Source organism: Garra rufa, chromosome 1 (genome assembly GCF_049309525.1).
Source record: "Garra rufa chromosome 1, GarRuf1.0, whole genome shotgun sequence".
NCBI lineage: Eukaryota > Metazoa > Chordata > Actinopteri > Cypriniformes > Cyprinidae > Garra > Garra rufa.
The window spans coordinates 98,086,084-98,102,101 of record NC_133361.1 but is presented as its reverse complement, the minus strand read 5'-3'; the positions used below and the strand labels follow the sequence as shown (position 1 = coordinate 98,102,101).

The 16,018-nt window shown below is 40.6% G+C and overlaps 4 non-coding genes across 4 annotated transcripts; 1 reads left to right on the top strand and 3 right to left on the bottom strand.

Moving 5' to 3' along the window:
- Positions 1-182: 182 nt before the first annotated feature.
- trnaw-cca (transfer RNA tryptophan (anticodon CCA)) lies at positions 183-254 on the bottom strand. Its single transcript has one exon. It is a non-coding gene; the product is annotated as a tRNA-Trp (tRNA).
- Positions 255-14,075: 13,821 nt separating this feature from the next.
- Positions 14,076-14,215, top strand: LOC141285702 (U4 spliceosomal RNA). Its single transcript, XR_012338831.1, has one exon. It is a non-coding gene; the product is annotated as a U4 spliceosomal RNA (small nuclear RNA).
- A 1,011-nt stretch (positions 14,216-15,226) lies between these two features.
- trnak-uuu (transfer RNA lysine (anticodon UUU)) lies at positions 15,227-15,299 on the bottom strand. The gene has a single exon. It is a non-coding gene; the product is annotated as a tRNA-Lys (tRNA).
- Positions 15,300-15,493: 194 nt separating this feature from the next.
- Positions 15,494-15,575, bottom strand: trnas-uga (transfer RNA serine (anticodon UGA)). The gene has a single exon. It is a non-coding gene; the product is annotated as a tRNA-Ser (tRNA).
- Between the last annotated feature and the right edge of the window lie 443 nt (positions 15,576-16,018).

The window sequence follows — 16,018 nt, the reverse complement described above, 5'->3', positions numbered from 1 at the left end:
ATTTTTGTCTGTTTCCTTTTTCTGACACACCCAGATGAGCTCATGGAGCTCTCTCCTAACTAGCTAATGATCTTAATCAGGTGTGTTTAATAAGGGAGACATACAGAGCGGTGGGATTGGAAACCACTGCAGCACACAACGACAGGACTTCTTTTCACATTAGAAGTCAACAAGAAATCACGTGACCCCGACGTGATTTGAACACGCAACCTTCTGATCTGGAGTCAGACACGCTACCGTTGCGCCACGAGGTCCTGAACCCAGAGGTGATGTATTTTGCTTAACCCCCTTGACACAGAATGCAAATCAGTAAATATACGGTGACCTCAAGGTGATTTGGAGCCAGACACTCTACCGTTGCACTACAAGATAGCGGAAAAATTATTTAGTGCTTCATGCTTAAGCACTTTGATAAACTATGCAAATCAGCTAGTCTTTAAACTCACAAAGTCAAGAACAGATCGCTTGACCTCAACATAACTGGAACACGCAACCTCCCGATCCGGGGTCAGGCGCACTCTGTCGCGGCCACAAGGTCGAGAAAACAAGTTGGCGTTCCTTGCTTAATTGCTTTGATTCAATTTGCAAATCAGTCACGGTAAAGGGCTGTAGACTTTATACTATGGATGTCAAGAAGAGATCAACTGATGTGATTGGAACATGCAACCGTCTGATCTGGATTCAGCCAAGTACTTATCTCCACGTCAGATTCCAGCTTGGCGTACGACCGTTTCCTTGTGGTAATGCCTGGTATTGCAGATAGTTCAGCCTCACTATAATTTGATTTCTTGCGCTCCTTTTTACTTGCCATTGTCACAGAGTTTTTGCTTTAGGAATGAGCTCATTTTATATGTTAATTAATTAAGCAGGGGCGTTTCGACGGCGGAACATTCAGCTGCACACAATTCCACGATCATTTGTGATTTATAACCGAATGACTGGCGTACGCATGGATTTCGTGTGTACGTTCGTTTCTCTGAATCGCTCTTACGATCAAATCAGAAAAGTTCTTAGATAAAATCAAGGATGGTTTCTACCAGTGATGCGCGGGTTGATCCGAAATGAGCGGGTGCCCGCGGTCACCCGCGGTTACGAGTCATCCAAAAATATTTTTAATGATATTCGGGTTGCGTTCGGTCGGGTCGTTTGAAATAAAGATGCCAATTAAACCTTTGTAATTTATGTAGTACTAGACACACTTTTCTATGAAATACATAGACCTACACTTTATTGGCTGAATAATATTTACCTTTTGAATGTTGAGCGTTATTAACTGTTGAATAAATGCTGACGCGATATTCAATGTCCAATGTTTCTCTTTCTTTTTGGAATTATTAGACAGATTTTACTATTAGTCTTTTCAAATGCCTAGGTCTGTTTAATTTCCTTAATTATATAAAATTTAGCACTATTTTTTAACGTTTATTCAAGCAATAAATTATCTCATGTATATGCTTGTTTAAAACCAGGGATTAAAAACGAATTCCAGGTAAAAACAGGATTTTTTCTTTACATTTCCACAGAGCGAAACGAATGAAATTAAGCATTATAGCTATACAATTAATTATATATATATAAAATTATTATTATTATTATTTTGTCATATTCATGATTCCTGATTTTATATGAAAACTTAGTGTAGGATTTCAGCGCGAATCAGACAATTTAAGAGAGTCGATTAGAAGTTAGAACACTTCTACAGACGTACATTCCACAAGAGGCCCGTCATAAATCTGACGTTTGATAGCCTGGCGCCAGACCGCCAGCCTGAAGCAAACCTAACTTACTAAGAACTCGCAAAATTAACACAAAGACACTTCTTCATAATCAAATCCTTCGAATAAGGAGATTGTCCAATTTGGAGCAAGTAACCAAGATTAATGGTCAAAGAGATGCACATTTTGAACATCACATGATTAAAGTCATTAGCGATATGGTTGGTTTTCCCCCACACACAGGACACAACGGAAATTCCTTCCCTAAACTTTTGACCTCCCAGCTTAGAGAACAGACCCTCACAGAAGGGCACAGAAAACTGTCTATTGATGTACATATGCGCCTAAAATGTGCTAAAGAACTAAGGAGCAACTCCTCATTTCTATGTATAACTTCCTATCATATATGTAACCCACACATTTGTCTATTATGTTTTAATCACTCATTGTGTATGTCCCTTTTGATAACTATTGAATAGTTTAATGGTTTATATTGATGTTTGATATGTCTGAGTTGGAAATCGCATTCTCAAAATGTTCCTGTAATTCAATTCTTTGCAAAATGTATTATAGTCTTGTTATAGAAATCATGTCCAAATTTATCTCTGCAAAGAGCGGGAATTTGGGATCACGGGACTAATAAGATAACATTGGGATTTATGGTTGGTAGGAGGAACCAGCAGTCCACCGGACTTCGGACATTGTTCTAATTGGTCAAGACACCATTTTGGGATGTGTCCAAAGGCTGAGTTTAAAAACTCAAGGACACCCTCAAATTTCTCTCTTATCTCTTCACTATAAGCTCTCTTACGTCTCGACGCCGCCTGGCCTGAATGCCAGCCTCCTCATCTAAAGGAAACATGAGGAGATCACCACACTTCTATCTTTTTCTTTAATCTTTTTTTTATTTTTATTTCTTTCCGTTGAGAGTTTCGTTTCTAGTTAAGTTTGTGCAAGCCGCGACCGACCTAAACGTCTTCGCTGACCTCAACTTCAACAGCACGCAACTCTCATATCCAGCCAACGCCCAAGCACACAAAGGACCACAGAACCAACCAATCAGCAACCTCGGGAAAGCCCTGAAGCGACGCAACTAAAGGAATTCCCAAAGGCAACGCGCAAGTAACCTCCAGAATCTTACTGAACTGGTGCATTTTGATATAAAGTTTAATAACCTCTTTGAGAGACTCAATACGAGGGTTAATTAAGTGATTGATGGTTGTTCAGGTCTAAGCAATTGCACATATTGCTAACTTGGTACTTCATATTTTCATTCCTTTAAACTCATTCTTTCCTCACTTTCTCTTTCTGCAACCTGTGTGAATGCGTGTGTTTTATGTTAGTTTAGTTTGTATGTGTTAGGTTTATCCATTAAAATCATATTTTTATTAGAAAAGATAAGTATCTTGTGTTTTGTGCTTACAAGTTAATGTCTTAAACTGCTGATTTTGCTACTGTGCTAATATATAGTGTTTTCACTATATTCTGGATAGTAATATCCATCGCAGAGTTTCTGTTACGGCTTGTGAATGAATCGCAGGTCGACTCTTGAACAGCCGTAAAACAGCGATTCTGTTCAAATTCCCTATTGAATCATATTCGATTTCCCTTTGAGCTAAATTATAAATTATATGTGTAATTAATCCCTTTTACAATCTTACATATATTGGTGGAGAGAATGCGGGCAGTTTAATCTAAATCGTAAGCACAACCAAGTTATTTAATATTTTCTATTTCTGTGGATGAGAGCGTCTGAGTCTAGACTGTATGTGCGTGTGTGTGTGTGACGTAAGCAGCGCGGCCGCCCGCTTGAATGAATGAAACCTAGAGTGAATGCAGAGGAGGGTAACTCGAGAACGTCTCTCTACTTTTTAAACTGTAGTAAGTGAGTTTAAAGTTAAGGTCTGAGATCGTACAATAAGGTCGAAATTGAGCGTGTCCCTCATTTTCTGTAATGCCTTATTTATAGTTGAATTAATGTCATTGCGTGTTCCAGTGCCATTCAATTGCTATATCTCAGCCACCGTTAGCTGAACGGAACTAAACTGCAGTAATTAAAAGGGAAAATAAATCGACGAATAAAGGATAGTTTGAGCGTGTCCCTCAATCTATTTAAAGGCCTTATTATTCATAGTTTAATTGTCAATGCGTGTTCCATTGTCAAAGCAACTATGTAATTTGACTCCCCTGGTTAAACATTAGAAATAATGCTTGCCTGTTTGTGTCTGTTCACTAAGTGAAACAGTGCGATTTAAACGGGAGTGTTTTAAATCTTGATCAAGTAAAGTTTAACTCTAAACAACAGCGAATAAAATCTGTTGTGTCTACGTGCTCAGAGAAACTGGCACAGAGATTTATGATCCGCCGAGATCATTTATTATTTTGTTTCCTCATTTGCAGCGCCAAGCTGCCACTTAAATAAAGTTTAAATCCAACTCTCAACGAACTAAGAGTTTAAAGCGCCACATCGCAAAACCAACTAGAAGTGGTCTTGTTATGTGTACAGTGTTGAAATGCGCTGCCATTTCATGTAACATGCTTAACTGAACTTGCAATGTAATGCTTCATGTGCTTAGCTCACTATAGTTTGTTTTGGTTGCCGTAGCTACGATGGTGACTCGGAAGTCTTAACCTACTTCCGGAGCAACTCTGAACTGCGCACGCGCAGCACATTGACGTCATACTATAAACAAACTCTACGGTGTTGCTATTGCTAAGCTAACAAAACTGTTGCTTTTACATTGAAGTCTATGCTAAAGATTAGCCTCAAAGGTTAGCAGTTAGCATTAACATCCAGTGGTTGAATAAAGTGTGTGTGGGCAAAGCTAAAGTGATTTAACCCTTTAAACCTCTGAACTAATACACCTGTTGGTCTATTTTTCTGTCCTATTTCTCAATTTTCTAACTTTACCACTTTATATGCATTTTACTAGAAAGAGGAATATTACTTCACAATTATTAATTGTGACAAATTCAAATTTAATTCAAACATTAAATTTATTTGGACTCATTTGAATTTCCTCATCTGGTCATTTCATATGATCATTATTTCTAGTATTCTCTCTTTTAGGTCAATCATTTTAGGTACTAATAAGCCTTGAACTTTGAAAGTTAAGGGCAACTTATTTTACCTAATTGATTTGTTACCCCTATCAACAGATTCTATTCAGAATCACACCTACTCATTACTTCATTGCGTTTTTACCCCTATTTCTTCCTCTCTTGGTTATACAATTAACCTCCATTTTTATTTTATTTTATTTAGTTATTTATTTTGTTTTATTTCCTACTGCATTTAATTTCATTTTGATTATTTTGCCATTTATTACTTTTAATTTCACTTTACCCTACCTTTCTCCTTTACCTCCTTGTATCCTAGCTTGGGAACGACACACCTGAGCTTTAATAGGAGACATTGTTATCCCTCACTACGAGTTCAAATAAATTAGAAAGACAACTCTCTTTCACTCAAATTTTATTGTTGTTTTATTAGTTGTGCAGCAACTATAAAACGACACTCTACTCGTAGTCGGGTATAACAGCCACGCAGCCTGTGAGTGGACCCGATCCACTCAATTTACTGAGTCTCCTTCCCTTCCCTTCTACCCAAGTCTCTCCTGCTTTCTTCTTTCTTTACTCCTCACATTTGCAGGGACCTGTAAGAACCATCAATCGATTCTAAGTGAATGAAATGCAAAATCTTGTCAAAGAACAGTAATCATCCTTATGAATTCGATTGTAATCAAACCCTCCTTCGTTCTTCCTAACCTCCCTGAATTTGAAAACGCATTCCAAAATTTTGGCATCTCATCCCATACTGAGATCAATTATTAGAGATAAGTGTTGAACACCCGTTGCTTTCGAAGCCTCCTTGGTAAGCGGTCCAACTGTAAGGTGTTCGGTGTCAATCCTGTCAGACTAAGAAAAGAGATACCAGCATTATTATTATATTCTCACGTCTCGAACAGAGATATAATAATATTGTTTACCTTTTTACAAATCCAAGTAAAATTCCTCCCATTGGAAAAGGGAATTGTTTTATTTCACTGACTTGTTTTCACCTTTTTCTCTTTTTTCCTCTTCCTCATTAGAGTGACGAAGTCTTCACATCACTAGTCTACCTAGACACCCTGAGACCAACACTATCATCACCACATTTCATTAGGGGTTCACAATCACTGACACAACACTTAGTTGTCCCACCACACATAGGCTTCTACCTCACACAGATCTGTGTCAGTCTCCCTTCTCCTCAGCGTGCAAACATGCCGCAGACTGCAGACCCCCTTGCCCACGGGGAAGATGTGAACACTTGGCTGAGAGGCATGACGGACAGCCTCACCCCCAAGACCTTTGAACTGTTATTATTCTTAATGAGAAGGTTCCTGACACAAGATTCAAGCCAGAACAACAACCACGAGGAGCTAGTCAAAATCACCAGCTCCCTAAGCGATGCCTTCACAACCCAGCTGAAACTGAGCGACAAGCACATCACCCATCTTCAAGAGGAGCTGTCACGTGCTCAACGCCGCATAGACAAGCTGGAAGTGAAAGTTCAAGATCAACTCAAAGCACCCAACGAGAGGGAGCAGGAAACAACGGAACAAGTTAAAAAGCTTCAAGCAGCCCTGGCAACAGCTCAACTTGACCAGCAACAAGCCAAGGCTGCCCAGAGAGACCTGGTAAACAGACTCCAGTATGCCGAACAGCTACTAGAGAAAGCCAAGAACGACATCAGCAACAAGAATGCTGAAATCAGTGCCTTAGGAAACCACCTTGAAAGGTACAGCACTGAAATAGACAATCTGACCCAACATCTACATGATGTCAATGATGAGCTCTACATGGTCAGAAAAGAACTCAAAGATGCTTGTGAGCTGGAACAAGAGCCAAGAAGAGCGAAGCATATCTCAGCCTCACCACTGCTGAGCAGAGCTAAGTCTCACATCCAAGAACTGACATCCAACGAAGGAAGTGAAGCGCCACCTCCCGAAACATCCCTAGCCTTCGCCACACAGCTCTTTCCTGCCACTGAAAGCAGAAACCCCATCCAAGCAGACCTTGGAACTGCACCTGGGTTGACCATCAAAGACCTCAACAAGCTGTCTAAAAGCATCAGCCAGTTTGACCCGAACTCCAAAGAGGGCCACGACATCCAGGCCCACCTGCAAGATATTAATTTTCATTTAGAAATGAGACCTCATGTAACTGACAGAGACAGGTTGTACCTCCTAAGAGCAACGTCAAGTGTCGAGGTACGAAACTTCATAGATCGACAACTCAGTCACACAAAGTCAAACTACCAGCTACTTTGTGAGGTCCTGATCAAAGAGTTTACAGACCCTGAGTCTGAATATGGACTGTTAACTGCCTTGGAGACCAAACAAGGTCGACAAGAGACGCCACAAGCCTACTATAACCGGCTCCGAAAAGCCTACTTCGGTGCACACAACAAACCTGACCTTGAAGAAGAGGTGAGCTTCAAAAGCCTTTTCCTGAAAAATCTGCACCCTGGAGTCAGTCGTCATCTCGGTGTCATGGCCTGTCCGCGCTCCATGACCATCCAACAGTTGCGTGACCTAACACAGAAGGCCTACACCAAGCAAAAGTTGACCTCAAAGAAAGGTAACAAAACCTCCACACTCTTGAACTCTGTAACCGAAGACTCAAGCCTTGCACTGGACGACACCCAGTGGCACCACAACACCCGAGTCTTCCATCAAGAGCAAAGGGAACGTGAGCCCCCTGTCCACAACAGCTATCAGCACAACCGCTGGGAAAAGCCATGGGACCAGCCACACTTCTCAAGAAACCCAAAAGAAAGGATCAGCTGGAAACCTAACTGGACGTGCAAAGCCAAACGACCGGCTTGTCCAACAACAACTAGAGTGGGTAAGCAAAGACAGAACCCACATCAGCAACACTTAGACACCCACAGTGCTAAGTCTACACAAGAACAAGACTGTTCACCCTCAGAAGACATGGAACAAGTCATGAAACAACTGAAAGAGTTCCTTGAAAACCAGCTAGACACGAATGACTAGAAACAGAAGTCATGCTCGCTGTGACCAGCGACAGAACGGAAGGCCGACGATCACCTGGTACACCACCGCATCAGAGATGACAAGCACCTGTTCAACAACCACCCAGAACAAACAAGTCTCTCACGGCCAACCGCTGATGAAAACTCTGAGGTACCAAAGAACATCACCTCAGTCACCCATCACTTCCAAAGAAACTGTCAAATGAACTTCAACTCCATGAACCACATTCATGTCTGTGCAACAGCAACCACTAAAGCACAGAAGGTCAGAAAGTCTGCCACAACCAGAAGGCATCACAAGTGAAATGCAACATAGGAGACAAAGTTTTGCACCCCAGCTTCACACAGCCATGCCAAACTACCTCCGACTGTCTGCTAAAGAACTTCCTGCCTTGCTGGACTGACCCCCATCTGAACACACCCTCATCCAAGCCAAGGATGCAGAGAGCATCTTCACCGACCTACAAGAAAAGGGGGAGCCAAAACAGACTGAAACAGATCTGACCATACATACACTACACAATTAACATTCACAACCCAGAGGTAACCACACCTACTGATAACACCTTTGACAAACATATTCTTCCCACGAGTAGAATATTCAAATCTCAGCTTAACATAGTTTTACATCCACCAGGAAGGAACATGCAACTATCCTCACCCCAGGTAGAACACCTGACACTATGTTAAGGTACATGACACATCAGCTGCACCTGCCATCCTAGCTCAACAGTAGTCACAACCTTGACTAGGAAAACCCGCAGCTAATTTTCTTTGTTTTGTTTTTTTTTGTTTTTTTCCCCTCTTGCCTATCGCTTTCCTTCCCCTCTTGCTTTAGCAGGTGAAACTCCTAGCCACCCTACAAGGGTCAAAGGTCTGATATTAGGATTGACTTGCCACACCTAATATCCGCAAACCATTCTAAACTGAATGGGAGCCAGAGAGCTCCATGCAAGATAGGTCAAATCATTTTACCACAGATGATGTCACCAGAACGTCTCTAAATTTAAAACCTAAAATAAACAAACAAATTTAATCACAAAATTTGATCAAAGCATCATTATACGAAAACAAATTTGAACAACAGTTTCTATGTGAATTCGACCATTTTCCAGGTACTACATGTACCCGAATAACGTAATGCCATGCACCGGTACAGTAACTGCCCTGGAAGTGTTGTCTTGTTGTTTGCTGTGTTTCTGTCTGCTTCTTCTGCCTGTGTTTCTCCAGCGCTCGTCGATGTCTTCTGCCAACAACACATCACCGATCGAAAGGGGGATGTGTAGGATTTCAGCGCGAATCAGACAATTTAAGAGAGTCGATTAGAAGTTAGAACACTTCTACAGACGTACATTCCACAAGAGGCCCGTCATAAATCTGACGTTTGATAGCCTGGCGCCAGACCGCCAGCCTGAAGCAAACCTAACTTACTAAGAACTCGCAAAATTAACACAAAGACACTTCTTCATAATCAAATCCTTCGAATAAGGAGATTGTCAAATTTGGAGCAAGTAACCAAGATTAATGGTCAAAGAGATGCACATTTTGAACATCACATGATTAAAGTCATTAGCGATATGGTTGGTTTTCCCCCACACACAGGACACAACGGAAATTCCTTCCCTAAACTTTTGACCTCCCAGCTTAGAGAACAGACCCTCACAGAAGGGCACAGAAAACTGTCTATTGATGTACATATGCGCCTAAAATGTGCTAAAGAACTAAGGAGCAACTCCTCATTTCTATGTATAACTTCCTATCATATATGTAACCCACACATTTGTCTATTATGTTTTAATCACTCATTGTGTATGTCCCTTTTGATAACTATTGAATAGTTTAATGGTTTATATTGATGTTTGATATGTCTGAGTTGGAAATCGCATTCTCAAAATGTTCCTGTAATTCAATTCTTTGCAAAATGTATTATAGTCTTGTTATAGAAATCATGTCCAAATTTATCTCTGCAAAGAGCGGGAATTTGGGATCACGGGACTAATAAGATAACATTGGGATTTATGGTTGGTAGGAGGAACCAGCAGTCCACCGGACTTCGGACATTGTTCTAATTGGTCAAGACACCATTTTGGGATGTGTCCAAAGGCTGAGTTTAAAAACTCAAGGACACCCTCAAATTTCTCTCTTATCTCTTCACTATAAGCTCTCTTACGTCTCGACGCCGCCTGGCCTGAATGCCAGCCTCCTCATCTAAAGGAAACATGAGGAGATCACCACACTTCTATCTTTTTCTTTAATCTTTTTTTTATTTTTATTTCTTTCCGTTGAGAGTTTCGTTTCTAGTTAAGTTTGTGCAAGCCGCGACCGACCTAAACGTCTTCGCTGACCTCAACTTCAACAGCACGCAACTCTCATATCCAGCCAACGCCCAAGCACACAAAGGACCACAGAACCAACCAATCAGCAACCTCGGGAAAGCCCTGAAGCGACACAACTAAAGGAATTCCCAAAGGCAACGTGCAAGTAACCTCCAGAATCTTACTGAACTGGTGCATTTTGATATAAAGTTTAATAACCTCTTTGAGAGACTCAATACGAGGGTTAATTAAGTGATTGATGGTTGTTCAGGTCTAAGCAATTGCACATATTGCTAACTTGGTACTTCATATTTTCATTCCTTTAAACTCATTCTTTCCTCACTTTCTCTTTCTGCAACCTGTGTGAATGCGTGTGTTTTATGTTAGTTTAGATTGTATGTGTTAGGTTTATCCATTAAAATCATATTTTTATTAGAAAAGATAAGTATCTTGTGTTTTGTGCTTACAAGTTAATGTCTTAAACTGCTGATTTTGCTACTGTGCTAATATATAGTGTTTTCACTATATTCTGGATAGTAATATCCATCGCAGAGTTTCTGTTACGGCTTGTGAATGAATCGCAGGTCGACTCTTGAACAGCCGTAAAACAGCGATTCTGTTCAAATTCCCTATTGAATCATATTCGATTTCCCTTTGAGCTAAATTATAAATTATATGTGTAATTAATCCCTTTTACAATCTTACATTAGTTTTGAAGTGCATTCGTTATGTTTGTATAAGAAAGTCGTTAACCTGGCCTATTAAGTTGATTTAATATTCTTGATAATTTTTAGAAAAATAAAAGTTAAGAAAAAAGGAATTAGCTTTAGTCTCTAATATTTAGGGCTACAGGCTAATCTTTTTCTTAACTTTTATTGCACTGTAGATCGAAATAAAATAATTAATGATCATATTTAACATCGGAGAATCACTGACATAATTTAGAGTAGCCTACTTCGAAAATGAAATTATTTAAATCTGTATAAAGGAATATTTTTAAACGTTTATTCAAGCAATATAAATGATCTCATGTAGGCTATATGCTTGTTTAAAACGAGGGATTAAAAACGAATTCCGAATAAAAACGGTATTTTTTCTTTACATTTCCAGAGAGCGAAACAAACGAACGAAATTAAGCATTAGGCCCTACTTAATAAATTCAAGGCACTATAATTTCCTTATTCATTTGATATAGCTATACAATTAAAAAAAAAAATATATATATATATATATATATATATATATATAAATAATATTATTTTATTTATTAATTTATATAGGCCTATGAAAACTTCATTTTGAAGTGCATTCGTTATGTTTGTATAAGAAAAGTCGTTAACCTAGCCTATTAAGTTGATTTAATATTCTTGATAATTTTTAGAAGAATAAAAGTTAAGAAAAAATGAATAAGCTTATAGTCTCTAATATTTAGGGCTATAGGCTAATCTTTTTCTTAACATTTATTACACTGTAGATCGAAATAAAATAACTCTTGGTCATATTACAGTTTTTTACAATCGTTTTTGCACTAACAACTGAACCTTAATGTAATTTTTCAAAACTCTAGATACAAAACTCAAAACAGTCATTATTTGTAACACAGCCTGTCCAGTGTTTAAAACTTTGCATATTGCATTCATATCTTTAAAGAAGCCTTGCATTAACAGAAGCATTGTTTCAAAAAACAAATTTATTATGAAATATTATAGGAACATTACTTTAGATCACCCATACACAAGTTACCCATAGTTTCAATGTGTTTTTGCTAGTACAATCATTAAATATAGTTGTACAAAATATGTGATTCAGATTTCATTTTTTTTTACTTTAGACTGAGAACAGTACAGACACAGTGGGATCATTGAAATACTGTAATGTGGAATTTACTGATAAAATAAATCTCAGCATAGGTTTTCTAAAGGGAAAAAATTTAGATTCAAAGTTTTAGCTGTTTTTTTTTTAGCAGGGTACAGTATATTGTCCAGCCTAGGCTGGTTGGCTGGTTTTAGCTGGTTTAAGCTGGAAGTAGCTGGTTTTAGCTGGTCTCCCAGTCTGGTCAGGCTGGTTTTAGCTGGTGGTTTCCCAGCCTGACCAGACAGAAAAGTGGCCAATACCCCTCTAAAACCAGCTATGACCAGCTAAAACCAGGCTGGTTGACCAGCTAAAAACAGCCAAATAGCAGGCTGGTTTTGGATTTTTTTTTTCTTCTTCAGCAGGGCTAATTTGTGCACCAACGTTCTTGATACATTCTTTTTTTATTTATTTATTTATTTTTTTACCAGGGTAGCCAATAACTCATTGAAACCACAAAAGCAATAACATAAAAATGACATCTTGCATTCAGTAATGTTGAATATGAAAATGTGTTCTGTAAAAGAGGTACATGGGGCCATAGAAACCATATCTGATAAAGATACAAGATTTTTACACGGTAAAAAAAAAAAAAAAAAGTACTGCAGAGGTACAATTTTGTTCCTGGGCAACAAAACATATAAAGGTACCTTTAAAGGTACACAATGGGTCCTTATTGTACAATTATGTACCCAAAAAATTGTACCCTTGGTAACACCCCTGTGACAGCTACTTGTACCCTAAAAGGTATAGTTTTGTACCTTTTTTTCTGAGAGTGTAGTGTAGTCCATCTGGGTCATATTCTGTGGTAACTGGTGTCAAATGATCTATCCTGAAACATGCACTATTTTCCATAAAAGCTATGCTTCAAGGGTAATGCAACAGTTACTTTTCATTTTAAGCAGATGTATCAACTGATAGTTCAATCTTTGTAATGAAATGAATGCACACTCATCTCAGATGTAATGTGTGAGTTGCATTTTGAAATAGTAATACTTTGATGTTAAGTTGTGTCATTTTGAACAGGTGATTTAAGTTCAATGAACAAATTATCTTTGGCTTATGTGTATTGTATCCAAGCATTTGAAGAATGTGTTAAGTGGTTTGAAAAATGTGCATTTTGATCATTGGTTGTGAATTATGTGTCTAGAGTTTTGAAAAAAGACATTACGGTTCTGTTATTAGTGCAAAAACGATTGTAAAAAACTGTAACATCGGAGAATCACTGACATAATTTAGTGAAGCCTACTTCGAAAATGAATCTATTTAAATCTATAAAGGCAAGACAAACTAAATCACAACAAGAACAATCTGTATTTTTCTTGTAATCAAGAACATTTCTTTTGACAAAATTACTTAATGCCGAATGATGTTTGACAGTGAACGCATCTCCACTGCATATAGCCGCATATAATCGCTGCTGTCAGTCGCAAATATTAAACATGCGGGTCAGGAAGCGGGTCGGGTACAATATTTTCTTTTTTTATTTTGCGGTCCGAGTTGCGGGCGGGTTATTAAAAACGTTGGTCGGGCTCGGGTTGTTTATACATTGACCCGCGCATCACTGGTTTTTACGCAAGTCTTTATAAATGAGGCCCCTGGTGTCCACTAACGCCTATGCCGTTCTTAGGGTTGCGAGGCACAGCTTTCTCAGGGCGTTTATCCTGTGCACCTTCAATAAGCTGGCTTGTTTTAAAAGAAGTCAGCGGCGGGTGTTTGATGAACATTTTCACCAGCTCGAGTTTGCTGTGGCATGTGGATTCATTCTTTACTGATGATCTGTCTCTGGGGCTCATCTAGTTGACATGGTATCCGCTGACATTCGGCTGAAGGTGCTGATCCACCATCTGCTCTTGGTAGGGAATGTATCCGGGGGACTGCAGTGACCATCTGATCGGAATACAGAATGGATCTGGCGGCTACGGTGACCTCAGAATAAGAAGAAACAGACTAATATTAATGTAGATGCAAAAGTTCCATGTTGCCACAGTGTCAGATTGGAGAGGATCTGGTTTTCACAGTCTTGCGTCGATGGCCGTCTAGGTGAAGAGGTCTTCACTGATGATCTGTCTCTGGGGCTCATCCAGCTTGCTACCACCTTGTCGGTTCACATCCACGTAGGTGCACAAAAAGGTCACAACCGTCACCGGTATTCTATCGCAGAGGCAATGTTGTAGCTTGTGTGGTTTATCTGAGGTGTGATCATTGCTGGTTGAAAACTTTCCCCGATATCCCATCGGGATGATTTGAAATACAGTCGGCTTCGACAGTTTTTGCCGGTCTCTCTGGACGCTTCTTGAAAAAGGTAGTTTTGCTTCGTTTTGTTTCCTTTTGTTGGAGTGGCTGGTTGTTGGTTCTCGTCAAAGAGGTGTCTACAGATCATAGCGTGCCGGAGCCAGAAGATTTATTGTTTTGTCAATATGTTCTCAAGACTTCGCTGCAGGTATCGTTAAACTACAGCACAATTACAGCTCACCGCAACCCATCGTAAACAGGTTGGGCCTGTCTGTTCCAGTGGGCTCTCAGTGGTGCTAAATCATCAAATGAAGAGGATGGGATTCAAACCCACACAAACCAAGGTGTGCCGAGCACAACGGATTAGCCTTGCATCGCCTTAACCACTCGACCACCTCGTCACTTTCTGTGGTCCTTTTATTTAACACTCCCGATTCAGACCATCAGCTCATTAGTAGAGCACTCAGTGAACTGAACTGAGTGTGTCAGATAAGGAGGACACTCAAAAAGTGCAGAGTGGGGTCCCCAGGACCGAGGATTACTGCTAAAGGAGCCGATCGACGAGGATGGGATTCGAACCCACGCGTGCAGAGCACAATGGATTAGCAGTCCATCGCCTTAACCACTCGGCCAAAAACAGGGCAAAACTGTTAGGACTTAGACCAGTGATTGTTAGGAATGTTAGGACTTGTGTTAGGATTGTTAGGACTTGTGTTAGGACTTGTTCCGAATGTTTTAGGACTTGTAACAAATGTTTAGGAATAGTTAGGCCGGCTGATCACTGGAACGTACGGCCACGACTACGGTGGCCCAGACGTCCTCTGTCCCGTTGTCAACCTCAAAGTTGGCTGAAAAAACAATGAACTGGCTACCGCTTTACTGAAATCGCCTAGCATAAAACTCCTAAAGGGGAAAACAGCCCACCACAAGCAACAAAACATTCATGAAGGGGCAGCATAGCAAACACTCTATGTGAACTCTATCACATCTTTAAGCGTACGCCGCCACACGGCAGAGCTGGACCGGCATGACTGCAAGCTGAGGGCGACAACAAGAAGATGGCCCTTCGCCCGAACAGGGACTTGAACCCTGGACCCTCAGATTAAAAGTCTGATGCTCTACCGACTGAGCTATCCAGGCTCTTGTGTTTTGTGCGCCTCTTACTTTTTATATAAGAAGACTTTCTCCACAAGCCGCCCAGCAGAAGCTCACTTGCCACAGGAGCTACGGGACAAAGGCCGCACGCAATTACGTCAGAGAGAGCGAAGGCCAAAGGCCTTGGAAGGCCCACCCGCCATCGCAAAAAGCTAAAGGCAAAAGGGGGAATGCCCGACCGTAGTCGGCAGGGTTCGAACCTGCGCGGGGAGACCCCAATGGATTTCAAGTCCATCGCCTTAACCTCTCGGCCACGACTACACCAACATGTGGACCGCCTGCTCTCGTCTCGAGGCGGGCAGCACAGGATGCCGCCGAGCTTCAGGCGCAAAATCCAACTGAAGGGTGAGTTGGCAAAAAGAAGCTGGACGTCCCCGTCGCTCAACGACAAAGGGCTGCCATGACCCGGATTCGAGCATTCTTATCTGACCGCTTAAATCTGGCACCGAGCGCCTGCGTTGGTGGTATTGTGGTGAGCATAGCTGCCTTCCAAGAAGTTGACCCGGGTTTGATTCCCGGCCAACGCACAGTTTTTGGCTGCGGTTGACCTCGAAGCAGAACTCCTTCTGTGACCTCTGTCTGCACCAAAAGCTTTTGGATGAGTCGTTCAACAGCAGCAAAGAACTAGGTCTCCTCGTTGGGGAATCTAACCCCGGTCTTCCACGTGACAGGGGGAGATACTGTCCACCATACTAACGAAGAGT